Here is a 23,625-nt window from a genome sequence, read left to right as displayed (position 1 = left end):
CAAAATATCAAGACACCAAGAAGAAAGAGAATATTCTAAAAGCTTCTGGTGCTAATTTCCTTCAGTCTTGTCCACCTCTGTGGGACTCCATGGACTGCAGCCCACCAAGCTCCTCCGTGGGTTTCTTGTGGGTTGCCATTTCCTTCACCCAGGATCTTCCCCACCCAGGGATCAAACCTGCATCTCTTAAGTCTTCTTCATTGTCAGATGGGTTTTTTACCACTAGTGCCACCTGGGAAGCTTAAAAACTTCTAGGAAGAAGTTAAAGAGGACATACAAAGCATTAAGAATTAAAATGGCAAAAGAAATTTTAGCAAGAACATCGGAAGTTAGTAAACAACTTCAAATTTGTGAAGAAAAGAGTATTTCCAAAACATTTTCATACCAAACCAAGCCAGCTATCAAATGTGATAGAATATAAAACATTTTCAATTATGAAAGATTTTCAAAACCTTGTCTTCTCTGAGTTATTTCTTGGGAAACTACTGAAAAATATGTTTCACTCAAAAAATTTACCAAGTCAATAAAGATAAAAACATAGGGTCTAGGAAACAGGGATTCAAGCTCAAAGCAAAGAGGATTCCTAGGATAACAAATAGTAATGATATATACAAAGCCTAGAGAAATCTCCAGGAAGAATGTGTACAAGAAAAAGTTATAACAGATTTTCTGATGTTTCTGACCATAATAAAGATGTTTTAGAGTTCCTTCCAGGAATTTATGTTGAAAATATTGACATCCTCATAGAAATTGAATAATTAAAAACTCAAGAAATAGAAACATATTAACATAGGCATAATCAGGAAAGTCATAAAGACAAAATGCCTAAAATTGTACAAGTAAGTAATTGTATGGAATGAGCCTTGAAAGAAATAGAATTCTATACTTATTTGAGATGCAAGCTATAAACTTAGGAATTTTTTAAAAGGTCTGTATTAACACACAGGATCTTTAAGGCTCACATCCACTTCCTGAAAATTATCTCAGGGAAAAATAAATCAAAGGCAAACACAAGAGTATACCTACAGTTATGTTCATTATAGCATTGCTTATTATAATAGGAAACAGAAAGAAATCAAAATGCTCAGAAATAGATTAGTTAAATGTATGTCCTGACATACGTTAGTGAATACCAATACTAAATATGAAGTTGCAGGTAAATTTTGATGTTGAACATTTTCACAATATATTATTAAAATGGTAACCACATGAGCCTATCTTTTATAAATAAGAAAATGACATAAAAATGTCTGATAGAAACTTAAGGAATGAAAAATGACATTAATCATCATGAATTCTGGGTGAAAGGTGTACAGAGACTTCTTTTTTCAAGCAACTTTGTTTCCCTTTTTCACCTACACTAAAAACATGGTAGTGGTTTGGGAAAATGGTAACAACATTTTATAGCTTCTCTTATCAAAAGCTTGTCTGTTTTCTCATCCCTTGACTCTAGCTGGCCTTGTGACCCGCTTTCACCAACAGAAGGTGGCAAAGATACATTGCATCAGTGCTGAATCTAGGCTTTACTAGGAAGAAAATGTTTCCTCTACCACCTCAGGCACTTAGGGACCTGCAAATTAATTGACAACAGACAGGTTAACAAGAAAAGAATTTAATTCACAGGCATGTGGGATCATCCCATAAGGAATGGATCACCAAACAGCTAGGAATAAAGGCTTTGTAAAGCAGTTTAATAGGGGAAAGGAGGAGAGAAAGCTTCTTTGGAAAACATATAGGTTTCCAGGAGGAAAAGCTGGAAGATATGGAAGTTTCTGATAAAGTATATTTAGAAATTTCTCATCCCAGTGCTAATGGGCAGTCTCCTTTCTCACTGGAAGCTCCGGCAGAAAGGGGATTTATAGCAAATTCATTCTCAGAAAACTCTGGCTTTAATCAAATAAGAGAGACTCAGCAAAGGTTTCTTCCTTTATCACCAACATCTTCATTTTAGAGTCACCTTTATACCATTTTGGTGGGATGGGTCCCTTGAACCTCAAGACAATGTGCAGCTGCTGCTCTCCCATTTCTGTTCTCTCATGCTTATAATGGTCCCCAGGAAATAAGCCTAGTGGAGAACGACAGTACATACAGAGGCCCTGCCATCCTAGCTGAGGTTCCTAAACCAGCTAGTCCCACCTCCCCAGCAGCTGAACTCAGACACATTAGCCAGACCAGCTGAGCACAGCCAAACAAGACCCAGACAAGAACCACCAGTTGAGTCCAGCCTGCACTGCCAACCTACAGAAACATCATTGTGTTAAGTCACAAAGTTTTGGGGTAGCTTGCCTTGTAGCAATAGATACCTGATAGAGAAATATATTGTTTTCAAGAAACTATGGTAATGAATGATTTACTAAAAACAATTAATGATTGTTTAATCACAAAAGCTAAAGAGTTGATAACATGAAAAATTCATCTTAAAATGATGGACAAGAAATTTATTAAGATCTTTCCTAGTTGTTTATATAAGAAGAATAAGAAACGATATTAAATTTGAAGCAAATAAAAGGGAACCTTTCTCTATATCCAAGGCATAATAATTAATGTGAGGGCTTTGCTCTACTCAGTGGGAATTACTGAGTCAAACATTTTACAGGGATCCCAGGAATACAAAACAGACTTTCAGTACAACTTTGAACAATGTATTTGAGGTCAAAAGAAGCTAAAATCATAAGACCTTAGATATGGAAACAGGAAGTGATGGAGAAGAGATATGCCAACAGCATGCACTGAGTTTGCCCTCAGCTGTTATGACTCAAACGGGCCATTACTGGAAGAGCACTGTTGCTCAGCCTCAGGGTTCACACAGAGATTACTAGCTTGTTCTTTTATCTTTATTGTTACTACTATATACCCCAGCCATTACTGCTGTGTAGGACTGAACAACTGGTTGTTCTGACGTGGTTTTAAGCCTTTCCTAGATGCACCTAGCATTAAGCACTGCCAGTTGGGATAGGAAAATAGATGGGAAAGGGAAACCATTTCTTCTCCCCTGTTGCACTTTAAATCTTACAATACTCAATCAAGATTCTATGAAACAGCTGATTTTTTTTTTTTTTAAAGCACTTTTTCCTGATTTCCTCAACAGCAATGCCTGGAAGCATATTTGCATGCAAAATACACTGTGCTATAAAGTTGATAGCTGTGTTCCTTGCGAGAGCCATTTAGCATTGCTTTGTTTTGTCATTTGTGTGAGTAAAAGAGACCTAGTTTTATTTTTCAGAGATTTATGGGATCCAGTCATTTGTTTCAATGCAGGGCAGTTGAAATCTGTGCTTAGTCACCCAGTTATGTCCAACTCTTTGTGACCCCATGGACTGTAGCCTGCCAGGTTTCTATGTCCATGGGATTTTCCAGGGAAGAATAGTGGAGTGGGTTATTTCCTACTCAAAGGGATCTTCCTAACCCAGGGATTGAACCCACATCTCTTGCATCTCCTGCATTGGCAGGCAGATTCTGTACTACCGTGTTGAAAATCTAGCTGATCATTGAAATGACATATGACATTTTCTGGTGGTGAAGATGAGATACTTTTTTTTATAAGGCTTCTTTCACAATAGAGAAAGGGCCACACAATAATTAAAAATAATACTGTATCACAAGAAAATACAAAGCAGTGTCTATCCTATAATTATATTATCTAAATATTACATAGGATAGTGTGCAAAAGCTGCAAATATTATTAAAAATATAAATGTTGATCTGTTGGTAAATAAATTCATTTTAAATTTATTACTATGTTTTTGATAGTGTTAGTGCAATACATATTTTCTTCAAAAAAATTTTAAGTAGCAGAAGAATAACAGCAGTATATGTGTGAGTGGCCTGGTCAAGTCCGACTCTCTGTGACCCTTTGGACTGTAGCCTGACAGCAGTATAAACCTTCTTAAATACTTAAACACTTTATTGCAGATTCTGACTTAATGTATCAAATTACTGCTTTGAAACATATTCAGAGGCTTAGTGTTAGCCCCTTCCTGAATTACATATGCTTTTATTCTATCCTGAAGCAAATTCATAAAGAACTCTTGAAAATCTAAGAGGCCTGAATATGTGCTACGATAAGTTTCTCAAACCACTCACTTCATCTAAGTCTGGGGAAAGCAGTGAATATTCAGGATTCAAGGAACATATGTAAATTTTATAAATTAGATTAACAGCTTGATGAGGGCATCATTTTTTAAAGTGCACATTTCTGCTGCCCCAATACTAATATTCCTCTAGGAGCTGGCAGTACCTTAAAAAGCAATGATCAACAGAAATGAATGACTTCTTATAAATGGGCAATTTTATTACAGGAATCAAGAAGGTTTATAATTACTTCTGTTGCTGTTTAGTCACTAAATTGTGTCTGACTCTTGCAATCCCCTATCCATAGTCCGCCAGGCTCCTCTATCTGTGGGATTTCCCAAGCGCCATTTCCTTCTCCAGGGGATCTTTTTGACCCAGGATCAAACCCATGTCTCCTGCATTGACAGGCAGATTCCTTACTGCTGAGCTACCATAGAGGCTCCTGATTATGCCTATACATGTCCTTTAACTAATGTTACTGATGATAAGCCTCATGTTAAACAGTTACACCTTCTTTCTAAATTGTGTCATTCAAATTCCTGAGTCTTTCACCCTGTGTTACGTGTAAGGTTTGAAAGTATAATGGTGAATGTTGAGTCCCCAAGCCATCTCTTGTTTAAAAAAAAAAGATCATGCTTATAGTAATAATAGCTACAATTACTGAGGGTATGTAAAGTACTCTATCAGGCATGTTACATAATTCTCACTATAACATTGTGAGATCGCTTATTACTCCCATGTTATAACCATGATGTAAATGAAAATTCAACCCTAGAATAGTTGATTTACCTATTTCCTTCAAACTGGCTGGTATTACCTTGTAAGCTGAATTGCAAGCTATTTGAATTGGAAGCTGTACAAGCTGATTAAAAATTCTTCTTTTACTCTAGGGAAAAACCTCTGAGAATTGGGCTCCCAGCTATCTGAATATTTTGAGAGTGCCCACCTATAGGGACTCTGGCTGATTTTGTGTTTAAAAACCATGGTCCTTTCTCATCTACATTTCTAACTAAATAAGCCTACCTGACCAAAGGTAATTTAGAATATTAATGGCCATTATGGGCAATTTTTGAATCCCCAAACTTAATTCTCTTAAAAATCAATTTGGATTACAATAGCTCAAAATTTTCCATAACTGAATGGTAGGCCTATTTCAATTGGTGTTTTGAAGCTTACAAACATTATCTGGAGCTTAAAATTGCCTTTCTGCAAAATAAGATTTTAAGGTTAACTGAGGCAAACAAAGTGACTGACAAGGGATTACCCTCCAAAACATATAAACAGCTCATAGGCTTAATATTTAAAAAACAAACAACCTAGTCAAAAAATGGGTATAAAATCTAAATAGACATTTTTCCAAAGAAGACATATGAGTGGCCAAAAAGCACATAAAAAAATGCTCAACATCACTAATTATTAGAGAACTACAAATCAAAACTACAATGAGGTATCACTCACACTGGTCAGAATGGCCATTATCAAAAGATCTACAAACACTAAATGCTGGAGAGGTGGTGGAAGAAAAAGGGAACCTTTCTACACTGTTGGTCAGAATGTAAATTGGTACAACCATTATGAAGAAGAGTATGTTGATTTCTTTAAAAAACAAAAAAAATAGAACTACATATGATCAGGCAATCCTATTCCTAGGCATATATCTAAAGAAAATAATAATTTGAAAAGATATATGCATCCCAATGTTCACTGCAGCACTATTGACAATCGGCGGGAAATGGAAGCAACCTAAATGACCATCGATAGATGAATGGATAAAGATATGGCACATATATACAAAGGAATATTACTCAGACATATAAAGAATGAAATAATGCCATTTACAGCAACATACATGGACCTACAGAGTGTCATACTGAGTGAAGTGAGTCAGATAAAAACAAATATCATATGATATCACCTATATCTGGAATCTAAAAAAAAGTGGTACAAATGAATTGATTTACAAAATAGAAATAGAGTCACAGATGCAGAAAACAAACGTATGGTTACCAAGGAGATAAAGGGGGGATAAGTTGGGAGACTGGGATTGACATATACATACTACTATATATAAAATAGATAATAAGAAAGAACCTACTGTGTAGCACAGGAACTCTACTCAATAATCTAATGATTTATATGGAAAAATCTTAAAAAGTTGTTTTTCAATTGCTCAGTCATGTCTGACTCTTCTCATCTCATGGACTGCATTATACCAGGCTTCCCTGTCCTTCACCATCTCCCCAAGTTTGCTCAAACTCATGTCCATTGAGTTGATGATACCATCCAACTATCTCATCCTCTGTCACTCCTTTCTCCTTTTCCCCTCAACCTTTCTCAGCATCAGGGCCTTTTCCAATGAGTCGGCTCTTCGCATCAGGTGGCCAAAGTATTGGAGCTTCGACTTCATCTCAGTCCTTCCAATGAATATTCAGGGTTAATTTTCTTTAAGACTGACTGGTTTGATCTCCTAGTTTCAATTCTTTCTGTTTCCCAATTTTGATATCTTTTATTTCTTTTGTTGCAAATTTCCATGGCTAGGATCCATGATACAATATTGAACAGAAGTGATGGGAGTGAACATCTTTGTCTTAGCAGGGAAAGCATTCAGACTTTCAACATGAAGCATGGTGTTAATTGTGGGTTTATTGCATATATCTTTTATCAGTTAAAGTAAATTCCCTTGTATATCTAGTTTGAGGTTTTTTAAATCCTGAAAAAACAATTTTTAGCAAGTTCTTTTTCTCCATCTATTGAGATGACTTTTATGTACTTTCTATCCTTTTTTCCTGTTAGGTTTTCTTAAACCAACCTTGCATTGATAGGATAAATACCACTTAGCCGTGGAGTGTAACCCTTTTAAGTTTCCACTCAGGATTTGTTCAGCCAAACTGAAATCAAAGCCTTAGGCAACTGTGATATTACTACTATTTTCAGTAACATCCTGGGGGTGGGGGAGCAGGGCATTTCCACTGAACTCAATTCTAAGTGTAATCAGATACCCATATCACCCTGGAAATAGAGATTTTCCAGGAAGCTGCAAATTTGGGGGGTGGGAGAGTGTGGGGTGGGAAATGTACTGTCTGGGGATAGAACATTTAATGAAGCTCCAAAAGATGTCAGTCCTCATTGTTCACAAGGCTGCCAGCAGGAACCATGACACTGAGCTGGGAAAACAAAGAGGATGAGACTAGCCCCCAGTTAAAATACTAAAGATCCTTTCAACTTTCTCTTGCACAATGCTGTATAGTTTTTTCTTTGTCTTTGGTTAATTTCCATAGTTCTGAAATGGTTGTTTTTGTTGTTTTGCCATATTTTCTCTGTTTTTTATGAGAGGCTTAGTTCACTAAGGTCCCAAATGGTTCACTACCCACCAGTTCAGAAGACCTACTATTGCCTGGCTTAAGAGGATGGTTTGTGTACAACTGGACACACGATAGTTTGATTCACTGCAATGACTTGCATAACATTTTGTGAGAATTCAGAGCTGGACAGGACCATTTTTTCGTAACTCATTCAACAAATATTCATAAATATTTAAATTTTTAAATAATGTACATAATAATAATCAATGAATAAGACTACACTCCCATCGTCAACATGAGTAAGTCTGTCTGGAGCAGACAAACTATTATCGAGCATATATTATTTGCCACTCCTATTATTGAGATCACTTTTAGAAAACAGAGGGAAAAAAAACTGAAGAATCTTATATAAAAGACACTATATTAAGCTGAGACATGAAGGATGAATATGACATTTCCAGTTGAACCTAGCACAGGAGAATATCCCTTGGTATAGAACATGGACTTCAGAGAATGAAGGATCACATTTAATAAGGGATTATTCCTGATATTGGAGGCAGAATATTTAATAAAGCTAATGGTTCCTGCCTATTTAGTTTAACTCAACAGAGGGAAGAATAAATATTTTTTAACTGAGGAACTATATCTTCACTTGATCAAGAATTTAATAACAAAAATTTTAGATAACAAAAGGAAACAAATAAAGTTTGCCATTATAACATACCTAAGAATTTCATTGCATTTAGATGACAACTGGCTATATAAGCTATGCTTTACTGTCATAGTCAAATTCAGAGTTTATAAGTCTATAGTACCTATTTATTCCTGAGAAGTCAAATACTAAATTAAAACATATTAAAATCCCCCCAAAAAATCTACTTCTGCTTTATTGACTGCGCCAAAGCATTTGACTGTGTGGATCACAACAAACTGGAAAATTCTTCAAAAGTTGGAATATCAGACCACCTTACCTGCCTCCTGAGAAATCTGTATGCAGGTCAAGAAGCAACAGTTAGAACCAGACAAGGAACAATGGACTGGTTCCAAATTGGGAAGGGAGTATGTCAAGGTTGTATACTGTCACCCTGCTTTTTTAATCTATATACACAGTACATCATGCAAAATGCCAGGCTAGATGAACACAAGCTGGAATCAAGATTGCTGGGAGAAATATCAATAACCTCAGATATGCAAATGACACCACCCTTATGGCAGAAAGCGAAGATCTAAAGAGCCTCTTGATGAAAGAGAAAAAGGAGAGTGAGAGAGTTGGCTTAAAACTCAACATTCAAAAAAACCAAGATCATGGCATCTGGTCCCATCACCTCATGGCAAACAGATGGGGAAACAATGGAAACAGTGTCAGACTTCATTTTCTTGGCCTCCAAAATCACTTCAGATGGTGACTGCAGCCATGAAATTAAAAGATGCTTTCTCCTTGGAAGAAAAGCTATGGCCAACATAGACAGCATATTAAAAAGCAGAGACATTACTTTGCCAACAAAGGTCCATCTAGTCAAAGCTATGGTTTTTCCAGTAGTCATGTATGGATGTGAGAGTTGGACCATAAAGAAAGCTGAGTGCAGAAGAATTGATGCTTTTGAACTGTGGTGTTGGAGAAGACTCTTAAGAGTCCCTTGGATTGCAAGGAGATCCAACCAGTTAATCCTTAAGGAAATCCATCCTGAATATTTATTGGAAGGACTGATGCTGAAGCTAAAACTCCAATAGTTTAGCCACCTGATGCAAAGAACTGACTCATTGGAAAAGACCTTCATGCTGGGAAAGATTGAAGGTGGGAGGTGAAGGGGAGGACAGAGGATGAGATGGGTGGATGGCATCACTGACTCGATGGCCATGAGTTTGAGCAAGCTCCAGGAGTTGGTGATGGACACAGAAGCCTGGTGTGCTACAGTCCATGGGGTCTCAGAGTCAGACACAACTGAGTGACTGAACTCAACTGACCTATTTATTCTTAAGAAGTCAAAAACTAAATAAAAGCATATTAAACTCAAGCAAAAAGATTATATACAACTTTGTTTAAAAAGCAATGTGGGAGGAAGAAAAATGAAATCTGTTTGGTTTTGACCTTCCACCATACACAGTCTGAACTGCTCTGGTTAATGAAGACATTACCCAGTTGGAAAAATAGCTGAACGAAGCCCTTGAGTTCATAGAGCTCAGTGACTTCATGTGGGTGATTCAAGGAAAATTTCAAAATGCCAGATGTATACTTGCCATCAGATCTCATGGCATGTGTGCAACACAGGGAAGAAAACTGAATCCTAAAAACTGGCATTTGGGCCAAAGCTGCCTTTATTCAACATAAATTAGAATACACATTTCACAAGACTACAAATTCCATGTGGTAATATTTTCAAGTGCCACCAGTACTACTACCTTCTTACCTCAAATGCATGAAACAAAGCAGGGAAGAAGAATGAGGGAAGGGATAGTTAGGGAGTTTGGGATGGATATGTACACACTGTTATATTTAAAATGAACAATCAACAAGGACCTACCATACAGAACAGGGAACTTTGCTCAATGTTATGTGGGAGCCTGGATGGGAGTGTAATTTGGGGGAGAATGGACACATGCATACGTATGGCTGAGTAGACCTGCTTCTTCAACAACTCTAAAGTCTCTCTTGAATCACACTCCCATGACCAGGACAACCTCTCATCTTATCAAAAGACTGTGATCACTTTAAACCAATCATCTGTCCTCTTGTTTCTTCCCTTTCCTTTCAGGAGCTGCTTAAACAGGTTGCCTAGCAGCTTTAGGGTACTTTTTGGAAAAAGTTATACTAAGACCTTAAGAGACGATGTACATTTTAAATTATTTCCAAAGACAGAGAATAGGAACAAACTTATTGACCTTGCAGGCCTACAAGTCCTGTCTATTTTAGAGGGAAGGACAGAAGCTCAAGTCTGTAAGGTAGGAGACTCTTCAGCATCTGAGAAGAAATCATTTATTAGGCTTGTAATTGTGGTCCCTCACCTTCTGTTTTCTGGACTCATTAACTATGCTGTAAAGTGGGGAAAGCCTTATCTGTTCAGACATATTTTAAGCAACTAAGTATAAACCAAATATGTTTCTGTTAATGTTAAAAACCAGCACATTTACAAAGAAAAAAAAAGATAACACCTTTGCTATTCATCTGAAATTATCGCAAAAAATCCCCATGGAAAAGAAATGCAAAAAAGCAAAATGGCTATCTGGGGAGGCCTTACAAATAGCTATGAAAAGAAGAGAGGTGAAAAGCAAAAGAGAAAATGAAAGATATAAGCATCTGAATGCAGAGTTCCAAAGAATAGCAAGAAGAGATAAGAAAGCCATCTTCAGTGATCAATACAAAGAAATAGAGGAAAAGAACAGAATGGGAAAGACTAGAGATCTCTTCAAGAAAATTAGAGTTACCAAGGGAACATTTCATGCAAAGAAGGGCTCGATAAAGGACACATATGGTATGGACCTAACAGAAGCATAAGATATTAAGAAGAGGTGGCAAGAATACATGGAAGAATTGTACAAAAAAAGAGCTTCACAACTCAGATAATCATGATGATGCAATCACTAATCTAGAGCCAGACTTCTTGGAATGTGAAGTCAAGTGGGCTTTAGAAAGCACCACTATGAACAAAGCTAGTGGAGGTGATGGAATTCCAGTTGAGCTGTTTCAAATTCTGAAAGATGACGCTGTGAAAGTGCTGCACTCAATATGCCAGCAAATTTGGAAAACTCAGCAGTGGCCACACGACTGGAAAAGGGCAGTTTTCATTCCAATTCCAAAGAAAGGCAATGCCAAACAATGCTCAAACTACCACACAATTGCACTCATCTCACATGCTAGTAAAGTAATGCTCAAAATTCTCTAAGCCAGGCTTCAGCAATATGTAAACCGTGAACTCCTTGATGTTCAAGCTGGTTTTAGAAAAGGCAGAGGAACCAGAGATCAAATTGCCAACATCTGATGGATCATGGAAAAAGCAAGAGAGTTCCAGAAAAACATCTATTTCTGCTCTGCTGACTATGCCAAAGCCTTTGACTGTGTGGATCACAATAAACTGTGGAAAATTCTGAAAGAGATGGGAATCCCAGACCACCTAACCTGCCTCTTGAGAAATCTGTATGCAGGTCAGGAAGCAACAGTTAGAACTGAACATGGAACAACAGACTGGTTCCAAATAGGAAAAGGAGTACGTCAAGGCTGTACGTTGTCACCCTGCTTATTTAACTTCTATGCAGAGTACATCATGAGAAACGCTGGACTGGAAGAAACACAAGCTGGAATCAAGATTGCCAGGAGAAATATCAATCACCTCAGATATGCAGATGACACCACCCTTATGGCAGAAAGTGGAGAGGAGCTAGAAAGCCTCTTGATGAAAGTGAAAGAGGAGAGTGAAAAAGTTGGCTTAAAGCTCAACATTCAGAAAACAAAGATCATGGCATCCTGTCCCATCACTTCATGGGAAATAGATGGGGAAACAGTGGAAACAGTCAGACTTTATTTTGGGGGGCTCCAAAATCGCTGCAGATGGTGATTGCAGCCATGAAATCAAAAGACGCTTACTCCTTGGAAGAAAAGTTATGACCAACCTAGATAGTATGTTCAAGAGCACAGACATTATCCTGCCGACTAAGGTCCATCTAGTCAAGGCTATGGTTTTTCCAGTGGTCATGTACGGATGTGAGAGTTGGACTGTGAAGAAGGCTAAGTGCCGAAGAATTGATGCTTTTGAACTGTGGTGTTGGAGAAGACTCTTGAGGGTCCCTTGGACTGCAAGGAGATCCAACCAGTCCATTCTGAAGGAGATCAACCCTGGGATTTCTTTGGAAGGAATGATGCTAAGGCTGAAACTCCAGTACTTTGGCCACCTCATGCAAAGAGTTGACTCATTGGAAAAGACTCTGATGCTGGGAGATTTTGGGAGCAGGAGGAGAGAGGGACGACCCAGGATGAGATGGCTGGATGGCATCACTGACTCGATGGACGTGAGTCTGAGTGAACTCTGGGAGATGGTGATGGACAGGGAGGCCTGGCATGCTGCAATTCATGGTGTCACAAAGAGTCAGACACGACTGAGCGACTGAACTGAACTGAACCTGAGATAGCAACCCAAACTGTGGGATAGCCAGAGAGAGAATAAAAAAAGGGGGAGAAAGAGAGAGAACTTACCAGCAAAAAGCTCTAACCTAAAGCACTGTCGAACCCGCTCACAGAACAAAACACTGAGCAAATACCAAAGGAGAGCTAGCTTGCTGTGGACCGGCCCCTCCCCCCACGGGAGGCAGAGAGACCGGCGTGCAACAGCCAGAGCCACAAGGCGAGGGGCAAACTCAGCTGCAGAGATGGCATGCTCTACCAAACTGCAAGCAGGCTCCCAGTTGCTAACCAAGTCTTCCTGGGATCCTAGACGGTTGACATCTGCCAGGAGAGTCACGCCAGAGATGAGCTCCCCAGAGGAGACACACAGCACACCTGAGATGTCGCTCTCACTGCACACCCAGGAAACCGAGCAGCTGGGACCAGGGAGGTGATAAGATGTACCGCCCCACCTGGGGAGAGTGTTCTCACCAAGCACCTGGTCACCTGAGCTGCTCAGACCTGGGAAGGGCACAAAACACAGTCCCAACCGAGTCTGTGCCTTTGTGGAGTACCCAAGAACCTAAACCTGAGTGGCTTAGACCTGGGAAGTGCAAGCAACTCAGGGCCCACTTTAGACAGTTCCCCTCCAGAGCAACCTGGAGACTGAGCAGTGCAGGCTGGGAAAGCACACACACTGTGAGTGGGGGCAAACCCAGTGTGGCCCAGACACTGCGAGCACTTCCTACACATGCCAGTGATATTTGTTTGTAATGTTCCTCCCTCCCCACAGCACAACTGAACAAGTGAGCCTAAATAAATGACCACCTTCACCCCTTTGTGTCAGGGCAGAAATTAGACACTGAAGAGACTTTCAAACGAAGGAAACCAAAATAAACAAAGAAGAGGGAACCGCTTTGGAAGTGACAGGCGCAACAGATTAAAACCCTGTAGTTAGCATCGACTACATTGGAAGGGGCCTACAGACATTGAGAAGTATAAGCTGGAACAAGGAACTGTCTGAAACTGAGCTGAACCCACACTGCCCTCAACAGCTCCAGAGAAATTTCTAGATATATTTTACTATTATTATTTTTAATTTTTTAAAGTTCATTATACCTTTAATTTTCATTTTTAAAACCTACTATTACCTTGCAAGAAAAATACCCTATTTTTAAAGCAAATTTCATATATATATTTCATGTATATATCTGCTCTGAAGAGCAGAGACATTACTTTGCCAACAAAGGTCCGTCTAATCAAGGCTATGGTTTTTCCAGTGGTCATGTATGGATGTGAGAGTTGGACTGTGAAGAAGGCTGAGCACCGAAGAATTGATGCTTTTGAACTGTGGTGTTCAAAAAGACTCTTGAGAGTCCCTTGGACTGCAAGGAGATCCAACCAGTCCATTCTGAAGGAGATCAACCCTGGGATTTCTTTGGAAGGAATGATGCTAAGGCTGAAACTCCAGTACTTTGGCCACCTCATGCGAAGAGTTGACTCATTGGAAAAGATTCTGATGCTGGGAGGGATTGGGGGAAGGAGGAGAAGGGGACGACCCAGGATGAGATGGCTGGATGGCATCACTGACTCGATGGATGTGAGACTGAGTGAACTCCGGGAATTGGTGATGGACAGGGAGGCCTGGTGTGCTACGATTCATGGGGTCACAAAGAGTCGGACATGGCTGAGTAACTGAACTGAACTGAAACCTTTAATTTTCATTTTTAAAACCTACTATTACCTTGCAAGAAAAATACCCAATTTTTAAAGCAGATTTCATGTATTTATATTTTATAATTTTTGTGATTTTGTTTTGTTTTCTTAATATTATGTTTTGGATAATCTAACCTCTACTCTAGATTTTTAATCTTTGCTTTTTGGTATTTGTTATCAATTTTGTACCTTTAAGAATCCAATATTGAGTACTCATTTTTACTTAGGATTGTGATTGCTGGCTTGATTGCTCTCTCCCCTTTTGACTCTCCTTTTTCTCCCCCAGGTCACCTCTATCTCCTCCCTCCCCCTTCTCTTCACTAGTTAACTCTATGAATCTCTTTGGGTGTTCCAGGCTGTGGAGAACATTTAGGAAACCGATTACTGACTAAATTGGTCTCTCTCCTTTTGACTCCCCCTCCACTCCCCCTGGTCACCTCTATCTCCTTCCTGCCTCTCGTCTTCTCTGTGTAACTCCGTGAGCCTCTCTGAGTGTTCCAGACTGGAGAGCAAACAGGGAATTGATTACTGGCTAGATTGCTGTCTCCCCTTTTGATTCCCCCTCTTCTCCTCCTGGTCACTTCTATCTCCCTCCTCCCTCTTCTCTTCTCCATGTAACTCTGTGAACCTCTCTGGGTGTCACTCACTGTGGAGAATCTTTTCACCATTAACCTAGATGTTTTATAATCAATGCTGTATGGATGAAGAAGTCTTGAAGCTACTACAAGAATAAGACTGAAAACCAGAGGCAGGAGGCTTAAATCCAAAACGTGAGAACACCAGAAAATTCCTAACTCCGGGGAACATTAATCAACAAGAGCTCATCCAAAAGCCTCCATTCCTGCACTGAAACCAAGCTCCACCCAAGAGCCAACAAGTTCCAGAGCAAAACATACAAGCTAATTCTCCAACAACGCAGAAACACAACCCTAAGCATCAAAATACAGGTGGCCGAAAGTCACTCCAAACCCACAGACACCTCAAAACTCACTACTGGACACTTCATTGCACTCCAGAGAGAAGAGATCCAGCTCCACCCACCAGAACACTGACATGAGCTTCCCTAACCAGGAAACCTTGAAAAGCCACTTGTCCAATCCCACCCACAGGGAGGAACCTCCACAATAAAGAGGTACCACAAATTTCCAGCATACAAAAAGGGCACCCCAACACAGCAACCTAAACAAGATGAAAAGGCAGAGAAATATTCAGCAGGTAAAGGAACATGATAAAAGCCTTCAAAACCAAACAAAAGAGGAGGAGATAGGGAGTCTATCTGAAAAAGAATTCAGGATAATGATAGCAAAAATGATGCAAAATCTTGGCGGGGTGGGTTGGGGGGGAAATGGAGTTACAGGATTGAGACAAGGATTGAGAAGATGTAAGAAAGGTTTAACAAGGACCTAGAAGAAATAAAAAACTCAATCAATAATGAATAATGCATCAAAAACATTCTGGAGGGAACAATCAGTAGAATAACTGAGGTAGAAGACAGGATAAGTGAGGTGGAAGATAGAATGGTGGAAAAAAAATTGAAGCAGAGAGGAAAAAAGAAAAAAGAATTAAAAGAAACGAGGACAACCTCAGAGACCTCTGGGACAATGTTAAATGCCCCAGCATTCAAATCATAGGAGTCCCAGAAGAAGACGACAAAAAGAAAGGCCATGAGAAAATATTTGAGGAGACAATAGTTGAAAACTTCCCTAAAATGTGGAAGGAAAAACCACCTGAGTCCAAGAAACAGAGAGAGTCCCAAAGAGGATAAACCCAAGGGGAAACACCCCAAGACACATTTTAACCAAATTAATGAAGATCAAACACAAAGAACAAATATTAAAAGCAGCAAGGGAAAAAACAACAAATAACACACAAAGGGAATCCCATACGGATAACAGCTGATCGTTCAATAGAAACTCTTCAAGCCAGAAGGGAATGGCAGGACATACTTAAAGTGATAAAACAGAAAAACCTACAACACACATTACTGTACCCAGCAAGGATCTCATTCAAATATGAAGGAGAAATAAAAAGCTTTACAGACAAGCAAAAGCTGAGAGAATTCAGCATCACCAAACCAGCTCTTCAATAAATGCTAAAGGATCTTCTCTAGACAGGAAACACAGAACAGGTTTATAGACTCAAATCCAAAACAACAAAGTAAATGGCATTGGGATCATACTTATCAATAATTACCTTAAATGTAAATGGGTTGAATGCCCCAACCAAAACACAAAGACTGGCTGAATGGATACAAAACCAAGACCCCTATATATGCTGTCTACAAGAGATCCACCTCAAAACAAGGGACACATACAGACTAAAAGTGAAGAGCTGGAAAAAAGATATTTCACACAAATAGAGACGAAAAGAAAACAGGACAAACATATGGAGGCTAAACAACACACTTCTGAATAACCAACAAATCACAAAAGAAATCAAAAAAGAAATCAAAATATGCATAGAAACGAATGAAAACGAAAACACAACACAAAGCCAATGGCATTCAGTAAAAGTAGTGGTAGCAATACAAGCCTATCTCAAAAAACAGGTGAAAAATCAAATAAACAACCTAACTCTACACCTAAAGCAACTAGAAAAAGAAGAAATGAAGAACCTCAGGGTTAGTAGAGGAAAGAAATCTTAAAAATTAGGGCACAAATAAATGCAAAAGAAACAAAGGAGACCATAGCAAAATCAACAAAGCTAAAAGCTGGTTCTTTGAGAAGATAAGTAAAATAGGCTAACCATTAGCCAGACTCATCAGGTAAAAAGGGAGAAGTATGAAATCAACAAAATTAGAAATGAAAATGGAGAAATCATAACAGACAAAACAGAAATACAAAGGATCATAAGAGACTACTATCAGCAACTATATGCTAATAAAATGGACAACTTGGAAGAAATAGACAAATTCTTAGAAAAGTATAACTTTCCAAAACTGAATCAGGAAGAAATAGAAAATCTCAACAGACCCATCACAAGCACAGAAATCGAAACTGTAATCAGAAATCTTCCAACAAACAAAAGGCCAGAACCAGACGGCTTAACAGCTAAATTCCACCAAAAATTTAGAGAAGAGCTAACACCTAACCTACTCAAACTCTTCCAGAAAATTGCAGAAGAAGGTAAACCTCCAAACTCATTCTATGAGGCCACCATCACCCTAATACCAAAACCTGACAAAGATGCCACAAAAAAAGAAAACTACAACCAAAATAACTGATGAACACAGATGCAAAAATCCTTAACAAAATTCTAGCAAACAGAATCCAACAACATATTAAAAAGATCATACATCATGACCAAGTGGGCTTTATCATAGGGATGCAAGGACTCTTCAATATTTGCAAGTCAATCAATGTGATAAACCACATTAACAAATTGAAAGAAAAAAATCCATATGATTACCTCAATAGATGCAGAGAAAGCCTTTGACAAAATTCAACATTCATTTACGATTAAAAAAACAAAAACCTCCAGAAAGCAGGAATAGAAGGAACATACCTCAACATAATAAAAGCTATATATGATAAACCCACAGCAAACATTATCCTCAATGGTGAAAAATTGAAAGCATTTCCCCTAAAGTCATAAATGAGACAAGGGTGCCCACTCTCATCACTACTATTCAACATAGTTTTGGAACTTTAAGCCAAAGCAATGAGAGAAGAAAAAGAAATAAAAGGAATCCAGATTGGAAAAGAAGAAGTAAAACTCTCACTTATTGGAGATGGCATGATCCTCTACATAGAAAACCCTAAAGACTACACCAGAAAGTTACTAGAGCTAATGAATGAATATGGTGAAGTTGCAGGATATAATATCAACACACAGAAATCCCTTGCATTCCTATACACTAACAATGAAAAAACAGAGAAATTAAGGAAACAATTCCATTCACCATTGCAATGAAAAGAATAAAATACTTAGGAATAAATCTACCTAAAGAAACTAAAAACCTATATATAGAAAACCACAAAACACTGACGAAATAAATTAAAGATGACACAAATAGATGGAGAAATATTTCATGTTTATGTGTCGGAAGAATATAGTGAAAATAAGTATACTACCTAAAGCAATCTATAGATTCAACACAATCCCTATCAAGCTACCAATGGTATTTTTCACAGAACTAGAACAAATAATTTCACAATTTGTATAGAAATACAAAAAAAAAAAAAAAAAAAACCTCAAATAGCCAAAGCAATCTTGAGAAAGAAGAATGGAACTGGAGGAATCAACCTGCCTGACTTCAGGCTCTACTACAAACCTATAGTCGTCAAGACAGTATGGTACTGACACAAAGATAGAAATATAGATCAATGGAACAAAATAGAAAGCCCAGAGATAAATCCACACACCTATGCACACCTTATCTTTGACAAAGGAGGCAAGAATATACAATGGAGAAAAGACAATCTCTTTAACAAGTGGTGCTGGGAAAACTAGCCAACCACCTGCAAAAGAATGAAGCTAGAACACTTTCTAACACCATACACAAAAATAAACTCAAAATGGATTAAAGATCTAAATATAAGACCAGGGGGGCGGTCCTAAGATGGCAGAGGAATAGAACGGGGAGACCACTTTCTCCCTCACAAATTCCTCAAAAGAACATTTCAACGCTGAGCAAACTCCACAAAACAACTTCTGAATGCTGGCAGAGGACATCAGGCACCCAGAAAAGCAGATCATTGTCTTCAAAAACAGGTATGAAAAAATATAAAAGATGAAAAAAGAGACAAAGGAGGTGGGGAGGGAGCTCCATCCCAGGAAGGGAAGCCCAACCCGGGAAGGGAATTTTAAGAAGAGAGGTTTCCAAACACCAGGAAACACTCTCCCTGCTGAGTCTGTGGCGAGCCTTGGAAGCACAGAGGGCAACATAACAGGAAGGAAAAATAAATAATTAATTAAAACCAACAGATTATAAGCCCAACAGTAACTCCCCCAGCAGAAAAGCAACACAGAGGTCTGCATCCGCAACTAACAAGTGGAGGCAGGGCAGGGAGGCGCGGGAGGCACGGGCTGCAGTGCTTTGTAAGAATCACTCAGGAACACCCAGCGCATAACCAGAACGAACTAACTTGGGCTAGCAAACCAGACTGTGGGATAGCTACCACGTGAAAAGCTCGAACATAAGACACCACCAGGACTGCACACAGAACAAAGGACGGAACGGAAATAGCTGGCTACAGACCATCCCCCCACCGGGGACAGGCAGCCAGAGCTGTAAGGGCTAGAAAGAGGCAATGGCAGCCCCGGAGAGACTTTACCTACCAAACTGCAAGCAGGCTTCTTTGCTAAGACTTCTGGGGGTGCTGGACAGACACCATCTGCCTCACAAGGGGCGCCAGCGGTACACCCAGAAAACTGAGCAGCAGAGACAGAAAAGGTGACAAGTTGCAGCGACCGCGCTCACCAAACTACTGAGCTACTCGAACCTGGGAAGGGCACAAAACACAGTCTCAACCTAATCTGCGCCTCTGAGGGCCACCTGAGCGCGGAACCTGAGCGGCTTAGACCGGGGAGGTGCACACAGCCTAGGGCCGGCCTCAGACGGTTCCCGGCTGAGCATCGTAGAGCCGGAGCGGTTTGTGAGCAGCGAGCAGGGACAGGCCCAGCGGGGCTGAGACACTGTGTGCACACGACAGTGCTATTTGTTTGCAGCATCCCTCCCTCCCCACAGCGACTGAACAAGTGAGCCTGAAAAAAAAAGTGTCCACCACCTCCCCACTGTGTCAAGATGGAAATCAGACACTGAAGAGACCAGCAAACAGAAGAAGTTAAACAGAGGGAACCACCTTGGAAGTGACCCCACACTGCCCACAACACCAGAGAAAGAACTATTTTTACAATCACTCCTTTTTTTTTTCTTTTTTTTTTGTTGTTGTTGTTGTTTTTGTTGACGCTGTTGTGGGTTTGTTTTTTCTTCTTTTCTTTTTCTTCTTTTTTTTTCTAACTTTTTTAAATTGTTAAGTCTTCTATTTCTCCTCTAATTTTTATTTCTATAACCTACTATTACTTTTCAAAAAAAAAGACTATTTTTTAGAGCAAACACCATATATAGTCTTTGTGTGGTTGTTGGTGGTGTTTTTTAATAATTCTTGTGGCTTTGTTTGGTTTTTTGGGTTTTTTTGTTTGGTTTTTTTTTTTCTTTTTTTTTTCTTTTTTCCTTCTTCTTTTCTTTAATATTGTATTTTTGAAAATCCAACCTCTACTCTAGATTTTTAATCTTTGCTTTTTGGTTTTTGTTGTCAATTTTGTACATTTAAAAATCCAAACTTCACTACCCAATTTTACCTGAGAGTGAGATTAGTGGCTTGACCACTCTCTCCTCCTTTGGACTCTCCTTTTTCTCCACCAGGTGGCCTCTGTCTCTTCCCTCCCCATTCTCTTCTCTATCCAACTCTGTGAATCTCTGTGTGTTCCAGACGGTGGAGAACACCTAAGGAACTGGTTACTGGCAGGATTTGTCTCTCTCCTTTTCATTTCCCTCTTTTATCCTCCTGGCCACCTCTGTCTACTTCCTCCCTCTCCTCTTCCCTGTATAACTCCGTAAATGCCTCTGAGCGGTCCAGACTATGGAGCGCACATAAGGAAGTGAATACTAGCTAGCTTGCTCTCTCCTCTTTTGATCTCACCACATCTCATTCCAGTCACCTCTAACTACCCCCTCCCTCTTCTTTTCTCCATGTAACTCAGTGAACCTCTCTGGGTGTCCCTCAATGTGGAGAAACTTTTCATCTTTAACCTAGATGTTTTATCATCAGTGCTGTATAGATGGAGAAGTCTAGAGGCTACTGTAAAAATAAAACTGAAAACCAGAAGCAGGAGGCTTAAGTTCAAAGCCTGAGAACATCAGAGAACTCCTGAATTCAGGGAACATTAAGCAATAGGAGCTCATCAAACGCCTCCATACCTACACTGAAGGAACAGGAGAAATGCCCACCAAACCAAACAAAAAGGAAAAGATAGGGAATCTACCTGAGAAAGAATTTCGAATATTGATAGTGAAAATGATCCAAAATCTTGAAATCACAGATAAATAGCCTGGAGACAAGGACTGAGAAAATGCAAGAAAGGTTTAACAAGGACCTAGAAGAAATTAAAAAGAGTCAATATATAATGAATAATGCAATAAATGAGATCAGAAACACTCTGGAGGCAACAATTAGTAGAATAAAGGAGGCAGAAGATAGGATTAGTGAAATAGAAGATAGAATGGTAGAAATAAATGAATCAGAGAGGAAAAAAGAAAAACGAATTAAAAGAAATGAGGACAATCTCAGAGACCTCCAGGACAATATGAAACTCTCCAACATTCGAATTATAGGAGTCCCAGATGAAAAAGACAAAAAGAAAGACCATGAGAAAATCCTTGAGAAGATAATAGTTGAAAACTTCCCTAAAATGGGGAAGGAAATAATCACCCAAGTCCAAGAAACCCAGAGAGTTCCAAATAGGATAAACCCAAGGCGAAACACCCCAAGACACATATTAATCAAATTAACAAAGATCAAACACGAAGAACAAATATTAAAAGCAGCATGGGAAAAACAACAAATAACACACAAGGGGATTCCCATACGGATAACAGCTGACCTTTCAATAGAAACTCTTCAGGCCAGGAGGGAATGGCAAGACATACTTAAAGTGATGAAAGAAAATAACCTACAGCCCAGATTACTGTACCCAGCAAGGATCTCATTCAAATACGAAGGAGAAATCAAAAGCTTTACAGACAAGCAAAAGCTGAGAGAATTCAGCACCACCAAACCAGCTCTCCAACAAATGCTAAAGGGTATTCTCTAGACAGGAAACACAAAAAGGGTGTATAAACCAGAACCCAAAACAATAAAGTAAATGGTAACAGGATCATACTTATCAATAATTACCTTAAATGTAAATGGGTTGAATGCCCCAACCAAAGGGCAAAGACTGGCTGAATGGATACAAAAATAAGACCCCTCTATATGCTGCTTACAAGAGACCCACCTCAAAACAAGGGACACATACAGACTGAAAGTGAAGGGCTTTAAAAAGATATTCCACGCAAATAGAGACCAAAAGAAAGCAGGAGTGGCAATACTCATATCTGATAAAATAGACTTTAAAACAAAGGCTGTGAAAAGAGACAAAGAAGGCCACTACATAATGATCAAAGGATCAATCCAAGAAGAAGATATAACAATTATAAAGATATATGCACCCAATATAGGAGCACCACGATATGTAAGACAAATGCTAACAAGTATGAAAGGGGAAATTAACCATAACACAATAATAGTGGGAGACTTTAATACCCCACTCACATCTATGGACAGATCAACTAAACAGAAAATTAACAAAGAAACACAAACTTTAAATGATACAATAGACCAGTTAGACCTAATTGATATCTATAGGACATTCACCCCAAAACAATGAATTTCACCTTTTTCTCAAGTGCTCATGGAACCTTCTCCAGGATAGATCACATCCTGGGCCATAAATCTAACCTTGATAAATTTAAACAAATCAAAATCATTCTAAGCATCTTTTCTGACCATAACGCATTAAGAGTAGATCTCAATTACAGGAGAAAAACTATTAAAATTTCCAACATATGGAGGCTTAACAACACGCTTCTGAATAACCAACAAATCACAGAAGAAATCAAAAAAGAAATCAAAATATGCATAGAAACTAATGAAAATGAAAACACAACAACCCAAAACCTGTGGGACACTATAAAAGCAGTGCTAAGAGGAAGGTTCATAGCAATACAGGCATACCTCAAGAAACAAGAAAAAAGTCAAATAACCTAACTCTACACCTAAAGCAACTAGAAAAGGAAGAAATGGAGAACCCCAGAGTTAGTAGAAGGAAAGAAATCTTAAAAATTAGGGCAGAAATAAATGCAAAAGAAACAAAAGAGACCATAGCAAAAATCAACAAAGCCAAAAGCTGGTTCTTTGAAAGGATAAATAAAATTGACAAACCATTAGCCAGACTCATCAAGAAACAAAGAGAGAAAAATCAAATCAATAAAATTAGAAATGAAAATGGGGAGATCACGACAGACAACACAGAAATACAAAGGATCATAACAGACTACTATCAGCAATTATATGCCAATTAAATGGACAAAGTGGAAGAAATGGGCAAATTCACAGAAAAGTACAACTTTCCAAAACTGAACCAGGAAGAAATAGAAAATCTTAACAGATCCATCACAAGCACAGAAATTGAAACTGTTATCAGAAATCTTACAGCAAACAAAAGCCCAGGTCCAGACAGCTTCACAGTTGAATTCTACCAAAAATTTAGAGAAGAGCTAACACCTATCCTACTCAAACTCTTCCAGAAAATTGCAGAGGAAGGTAAACTTCCAAACTCATTCTATGAGGCCACCATCACCCTAATACCAAAACCTGACAAAGATACCACAAAAAAAGAAAA

This window comes from Ovis canadensis, chromosome 3 (assembly GCF_042477335.2).
Source record: "Ovis canadensis isolate MfBH-ARS-UI-01 breed Bighorn chromosome 3, ARS-UI_OviCan_v2, whole genome shotgun sequence".
Lineage (NCBI taxonomy): Eukaryota > Metazoa > Chordata > Mammalia > Artiodactyla > Bovidae > Ovis > Ovis canadensis.
The sequence above is the reverse complement of the archived record's forward strand: the minus strand, read 5'-3'. Positions refer to the sequence as shown.